The sequence below is a fragment of the Toxorhynchites rutilus genome, chromosome 3 (genome assembly GCF_029784135.1).
Source record: "Toxorhynchites rutilus septentrionalis strain SRP chromosome 3, ASM2978413v1, whole genome shotgun sequence".
Lineage (NCBI taxonomy): Eukaryota > Metazoa > Arthropoda > Insecta > Diptera > Culicidae > Toxorhynchites > Toxorhynchites rutilus.
Window position 1 is genome coordinate 50,114,128 of NC_073746.1, and position 8,220 is coordinate 50,122,347.

Sequence of the window (8,220 nt, forward strand, 5' to 3'; positions counted from 1 at the left end):
GGTTCACAGAATTATCCTACAGATTTCTCATCCGTTGCAAGATCATGAATCCATTGGTGATTGATAACTTCGAAAATCTACTCCAGCTGACTCCTCAGTCAAGTTTTATGTCTTTATACCATGAGTACCTTACCCACGACGTGCACCCTTCACCAGGCATCTCCAACCAAGTTTGCTTCCCATACTTTTGCAATTCCTCTGTCATTTTTGATCTGTTCATGCGACAAAAAATCCATGGAATACCAGATCACCTACGCTCCAATGTTATTCCGTCGATATTTTCGGAAAAATATGGGAAAGTTGGATCTGATAAAATGTTCTTTACTGACGGTTCATACATAAACGGGTCCACTGGCTTCGGCATCTTCAATGAAAATTCCAGTGCCTCTTTCAAACTCAAAGATCCTTGTTCCGTGTATGTCGCAGAAATGGGTGCGATATACTATGCTCTAGGGATCATTGAAACACTGCCCATCGACCATTATTTTATTTTTTCAGACAGTCTCAGCTCAATAGAGGCAATCCGCTCAATGAAAGTTGATAAACGCTCATCTTATTTCCTAACAAGAATAAGACATCTATTGAGTGTTTTGGTTTGGGTTCCCTCTCATTGCTCGATTCCGGGGAATGAGAAAGCGGACTCGCTAGCTAAGGTGGGCGCTTCAGAAGGCACACTTTTTGAAAGGCAAATTGCCTATAATGAATTTTTCCACATTCCTCGTCAGGACACACTCGTTAGTTGGCAGCGCATGTGGAGTGGTGATGAGTTCGGTCGTTGGTTACACATGATTATCCCTAAGGTCTCGACGAGTGCATGGTTCAAGGGATTGAATGTAGGTCGTGATTTCATTCGCGTGATATCTCCTCTTATGTCCAATCACTACAACCTAAACGCGCATCTCTATCGCATTGGGCTCGCAGCAAACAATCTTTGTGATTGTGGCGATGGCTACCACGACATCGAGCATGTTGTCTGGTCGTGTATCCGGTTCCATGCTGCTCGCTCTCAGCTCTCTAGAGCACTGAGAGCACAAGGCAGACAATCGGATATCCCCGTCCGGGATATCTTAGGTAGCCGGGATCCTGATCTTCTGCTTCATCTATACCTGTTCATCAGAAACGCCGATGTCAACGTTTAATGATGTTTCCTTCGTTGTGTCCCCGTTTCATATATATTACTTTACGTTTATTTCATATTACTTAGTCGCGGCAATACATACACACACTATTTACAGATGCACGGGCCAAAGGTTGTGCAGTCCACTGATCATTCCACTGACTGACCTCGAGCCAACCGCGAGTAATCGGTTACATATTACTAACATAGTTGTAAGACAAAAATTGTCAAAATATTGGACTCCCGGCCCCGTCAGGCTAACGCCACATGTGCCTTAATAAAAAATATATTTTGGTAAAAAAAAAACTGGCAACTGTGAACTAATATGTGAAAAGATGTTTGCAAAAATTTGTGTTACCTTTTTCAAAGAATGCAATTATTTAACCTTCCTATACTCGTGCATAGGTCTGACAGGCCGAAAATCAATGAGGTGGCTGACTCAAATTACTATTAAAACTGAATGAAGTTGAATGAAACATATTTTCTGGAGTTTTTTCATTCAATTATATCTTTTTCTTTGAATGAATACCAACGCCTAAGAATACTCATTAGCAATATTACAGAGACACGCACAGTCTGTGAGTATACAAGTTATGATTTTTCGCGCGAGTATAGGAGAGTTAAGTAGTTCTTGACACTACGGAAGAATCGCTCAGGAATTAGACACGCTAACAATCATAAACAAGTACAAAAACCTTCGAAACTCTCCAGAGCCGTGTTCAATTGAAAAGTGTTGGGCAGTCGTGAAACCATACATCAAAAAACACAACTCAAAAATCAAATGGAAATGAGAAACAGCTCAAATTGAATTGCTTAAATTTGGAAGATACAACCGTGGGACACAATCTAATGGAAGCTCTTAATCGTGAAGTTTGAATTTAGGAGAACGGTAGCTTCAACTTCAAAAAGAAATAAAGTTTGATAATTTATACAATATCAATAATCTTCATAATGTTTGGCCAATTTTTCACCGTTCCAGTCTTCATCCCATTTTGCTTTCAATTTGGCTGGAATCCTAAATCCCCAGATGATTCCGCAGTTGATAATCATTCAGAGCTGTACATTTTCACAGTTGTCTTAGTTGTCGAACAGCTCAGCAGAATGCGGGAAATTAGTGTTACAAATTCGAACTGCAAAACATAAAAGCTCTGATTGAAGAACATTGAATGTTGTTGAAAAGCATCTACTTCTATATATATATATATATCTCTTTCTCTGTCTATAACCGGTAAACCAACGAGAACTGCATTCCGATGGGAATTTCGGAGGTGTGCGGTGCCCTAGCAATTGGCAAACTAATGCAAATTGCACTCTGTAGAATTTTCAATTGATAGAATTAGGCACACTTCATGCAGTTTTCGAATCTGTTCGCTAACCATCGTTCGTGGCATATCTCGTGGCGGTGTTGATTTGGGAAGCTCACCACACCACGACTCACTCATTCCAAACACGTTCCGTACAGAGATACAGTTGAGTAGAATTTTAGGAGCAAGTGTCTCCCAGGAGAACAAAGTGCGCCATTTTCTGAGAATTTATTTAGTATATTCAAACAAAATCTTTCATTTCTGATGCCGTCTCAGCCGCTTCCGGCTGGATTCGTTACCTGCGGCTGTTGGGACGCCCATCGCTTGCGGTGGAAAGCTCCCATCCGTATGCGTGTCAATAAAATTAAGCACATTGAATGCGAATGTTTGAATGGTGGCAGGTTCAGACAAATTTCACCTCGAGGATGCTATATGACGAACACGGTGGTCTAGATTCTGGAGTGGTATAGATGCCCTTGCCACGTGCTGTGCCGAATGCATCGAGCGTTAGAGCGTGTGTCGTACATTTTGGAATAATTGGAAGGGTTACGACGTGAAATGTGTTTTATTGAAAAATAAAGTAGCTGTCGTGATATTCTTTCTATAAATAATGAATACTTTGATTAGCGCGTTTTCAGCGAAGAACACTTATACTCAGCTTTTCAGTGATGATTTAGTCTACAATTTGCCCATACGCAAAATAATTGATAGTTATATCAGTTGTGTAGAAAAATGTTGCCTTCAATCGCATTCTTTATTCGTAAGTTCTATGCCCTGCAGATAGTGGGCTAGTTACCCATACACATTTGAATCCCCTATGAACACTTTAAATCCTCAGTTCACCCAAAAATATTGAATCGAGCTGACATCGATGAACAACCAAACCTATGTAACTATTCGACTTTCTGGTCTATTTTCTGTCATCTAATCCGTTCGACAGTCGGCTGGGTGTGTTTCATTTCTATCTGGTTTTGTTAACTACAAATGGAAATCATCATCCACACATTTCCCCACGGGGGAAATATAGACAGATATGTTTCTCAACCAGTTCCCAAAACAATTGCCTTTGGGCAGTAGCAATAGCTATTAAGAAACTTTTATGTGACCACTCCCTTCCGTCCCTTGTTCGGTGTATTCCAGCACATAGAATAGAGGGTGGCGTAAATTATGTTTTACATACAGTTTTTTTTCCGACCATTCTACAAAAATTTGAAAATTCAGAATGAAAAACAAAAGATGAATAAATAATTATCCATACCACCAATACGATACAATTGTGTGTTACCCACTTTAAACACCACTGAAAACATTTACCCAAGCACGATGCATAACTATATGGAAACAAATTTTCTTCAATTTCAAACAACAGTTTTATTTCCCGAGGGGCTCCACACCATAAATCTTGGGGGTAACAGTCAATCTCTGGTTTGTGCCTGCCGTCAAAAGTTCCGAGACTGGAAGGAAAAATAAAATCTTATCTCCCTGCACAACAACATATGAAGCACGATGGCTGTCGAGCTTTGGTAAAATGTTTTGTTACGATTTCCGCACCGTCCCTGCGCCCTAGCGCCCTAGTACCATCGGCCTGAGAGAAACCTCGCTTTAATCCCTTCGACAGGAACAGCCACTAAGCATTTATTATCTATTCATCTTCATCGCTAGCAGCAGCAGCAGCAAAGCTTTTTACGACGAAAGCTGTAAAATAAAATTTCCATTAGTCTCGGATCGGAAACCAGGAGGTGCAAGGTCGAAAATTTGGAAGCAAGTGAGTCGACAAGAAAGATCACTGCATGCCATGAATCCTCATTCTTCCCCATGGCGGATGGTACGGTAGCGTGTGTGAGGGAAAGGACCAGCAGCGCTCTGTGCCAACGATTATTTTCTCTGTTTTGGCTGCGCCGTAGAAACACAACCACCGACTGTAACACATGATGCGGAGCGATTCGACATCCGACATCGGTAGGAGAGATGTGTGGGAAACGAAATTGTGTTTCTGGGAAATTTGCATCTTGTAGGGGACTTCTATTGCCCCATTTGGTCGCATTTGGTGCGCAGGAAGTGGCAGCAGCGGTAGCAGGAACGAAGGAATATAAATAGCAAGCGTTCCATTTTGGGAAACTTGATTATGCTGGAAATAAAAAGTGTGCCATTTGAGTGTTCACAGTGGCGTTGATATGATGGAAAATTGATTAAAATGGATGTATTACGAGATGAAGGATACGAAGGATAGGGCACATTGAATTAGGGAGACGTCGTGGGAAGCTATTAAGGTTGGTGGTAAGCTTGAATTTATTGTCATTCGAGCCGTTTTATCAGTTTTTTCCCAGAAATTTATTGTTTGAAAATTGCATCTGATTGTAGTTTATTTAATTTTATTTATTTTTTGCGTTCCGCTGAGATTGATTTTTTTTTCATTCTGTTCTGTTTACTTGATAAATTGATAACTTTTTGAAGCACCAGTGACATTTGATTTGTACAAACATACTAATGCATCGAATTGTCCGGTTAAGCGCGTACGAAGATAACTTCATCTACCAAAATTACTTACATATCATAGCATGAAAAATTACCATCTCTGATAGCAGTGTAATATTGTGGGTGTAAAGAGATTGGTCATTTAGGCAACTTTGCATATTTGAAATATTCGAAAAAGAGTTGGACTATTTTTTGAAAGGGTCAAAAAATTTTACAAACCCTCAAAGGGTCTGTGATAATTAAATTCGTTTCGAACAAAAAAATCTTGGAAACTTCTTTGACCTTCATTCGGGTCTATTCGGAAATGTTCATGTAAAAAATGTTTCTGGGGTTTTTTGTTTTGGAAAAGGGTTACTAATTTGAGTAACGACAGCGACTAATGTTGAGGCACGAATTTCGGGCGTTTTTTCGAGCTCTGAACAAATGAAACAAGGAATATTTTCGCTATCCATTATTTCATGACTATTTTCTTTATGTTTTACCTATAAAACAAGAAATAAACGGTACAAATATCAAAATTAAAATAGTTACAAGCTGGTGAAGTGAGGGGGCTTAAAAAAAGTTGCGCCATGGCGTAAATGATTCTTCTGGTTATCTGAAACGAAAAACAATCGAACATATCAGTGAAGATGCCGCTATCGTATGAGCCTTGGATAAGTGAAAAATCACTATAATTGACTAAAATTTGCTAAACGATGAAATTTACGAAAAGTCCTTTCTGAGGTATATTCTTGAATGTCTAAAAGAGTTAAAAGTAATTGACCAGCAATTATATTTGCAGTTAATCGAATAGCTAAAGTCGCTGGGCGAATTACATTTCTAATTGTTGATTTTTTTTTATTATACTAGCTGACCCGGCAAACTTCGTCCCGCCCAAAGTTTGTTTTTTGACATCCGGCGATCCTTTTTTTGGTAAAGATAGAAGAATATATAGGAGTGCGTTTCATCACATTAAAATCCATTTCCAGTTTCGAACAAAGATCAATTTCGCTAGCGCAAACATCAAAACATCAACAGCACTTGTCACTATGTAATTGTAGAACATATGGAAATTTAATTTTCCGAATTTTCCCTTTTTCCTTCAGAGTTCACCGAAAATTTTCAATTGTCATGTTTGGAGGGGTGTCATACCATCATAGAAACATTTCTCATACCCAAAAACCCTCAAGAGTCTTACGATCTAGAAACATTTATTGCCCCTTAATACTTGAATATGCCTAATTTGGTTTCATTTGCTTGAATAATTCTCGAGAAATGCAGAAATTGGTGTTCCATTTGTATGGCAGCACCCCTTTAGAGAGGGGGTGGAGAGTCTAACCACCATAGAAACATTTATTGCACCCTAATACCTCAATATGCCCAATTTGGATTGATTTGCTTGAATAATTCTCGAGTAATGCAGAAATTTGTGCTTCATTTGTATGGCAGCCCCCCTTTAGAGAGGGGGGAGGGGTCTCAAACTATCACGAAAATCTTTCCCGGCCCCAAGAACCCCTACATACCAATTTTCATGTTGATCGGTTCAGTAGTTTCCGAGTCCACAAGAATCAGACAGACAGACAGAAATCCATTTATATATATTAGGCTGTCAAAAAAGTCCTGCGGTATTTCCGCGAGGTGTCGTTGTAAGCGCGTAGTTCTAGTTGTATTCATTGTATCGAGTCATACTATAGCTTGTTGGAAAGGTATTTTTGCACGCTATAATATATATATAGTCCTTGACAGTGTTTTGTTTGGTTAAGACGTTCGTGAGTTATAGTGTCGCAAATATGGAGCAAAATAAAGAGAAAATCCGACATATTTTACAGTACTACTATGACAAAGGCAAAAATGCATCTAAACCTGCCAATAAAATTTGTGCAGTTTATGGACCCGATACAGCTTCCATTTCCACCGCACAACGATGGTTTCAACGTTTTCGTTCTGGTGTAGAGGTCGTCGAAGATGCGCCACGCTCCGGAAGGCCTGTTGTCGAAAATTGCGACAAAATCGCTGAATTAGCCGAGAAAGACCGGTATAATAGCAGCCGTAGCATCGGCAAAGAGCTGGGGATAAGTCATCAAACCGTTATTAACCATTTGAAGAAGCTTGGATTCACAAAGAAGCTCGATGTATGGGTGCCACACACGTTGACGCAAAAAAACATCTTTGACCGTATCGACGCATGTGAATCGCTGCTGAATCGCAACAAAATCGACCCGTTTCTGAAGCGGATGGTGACTGGCGATGAAAAGTGGGTCACTTACGACAACGTGAAGCGCAAACGGTCGTGGTCGAAGCCCGCTGAAGCGGTTCAGACGGTGGCCAAGCCCTCATTAACGGCCAGGAAGGTTCTGCTGTGTGTTTGGTGGGATTGGGATTGTCAAGGAATAATCTATTATGAGCTGCTTCCCTATGGCCAAACGCTCAATTCGGACCTGTACTGCCAACAACTGGACCGCTTGAAGGTAGCACTCATGAAGAAGAGGCCATCTTTGATAAACAGAGGCCGCATTGTCTTCCATCAGGACAACGCCAGGCCACACACTTCTTTGGTGACGCGCCAGAAGCTCCGGGAGCTCGGATGGGTGGTTCTTTTGCATCCGCCGTATAGTCGGACCTTGCACCAAGTGACTACCACCTGTTTTTGTCCATGGCGAACGAGCTAGGTAGTCAGAAGTTAGCCACAAAAGAGGCCTGTGAAAATTGGCTATCCGAGTTTTTTGCCAATAAGGAAGAGAGCTTCTATAACAGGGGTATTATGAAGTTGGCATCTCGTTGGGAACTAGTCATCGAACAAAACGGCGCATATTTGACTTAAAACAGATGATTGTAACTAATTTTATGAACAAATGAAAATTTTAAAAAAATACCGCAGGACTTTTTTGACAGTCTAATATATATATAAATTTGAATTGAGGATGGTCCCACCTCATTCCCCTGCAAAGGTTTGAGCGGGACGAGTTATCTTATTGATAATAATTATATAATGGTATTTATATTTTTTCATCAACTAACCAGTGAGCAAATTAGATTGAACAGGAAAACGGACTGGTTATCTCGCAGACATAGATTACTAAACGAAAGAACAATTGAGGCCATTATCTAAACATATTTATTCCATGGCATGAACCCCTTGGATCCCTTTATTTTACTCGCGGAAAACTGCTTTTGCTTATGTTCAATCTCATGCTTTTCTATGTGTTTCAACGCGCGCGCTCAAACTATTGTTTAAATTAAATTTAAGTCTACGACTAACGGAGAAAAAAATTGTCAAATTAAACAAACAAATAACGTACCATCATCATCATAGTCTTAAGATAAGAAACAAAAATATCCGTTATA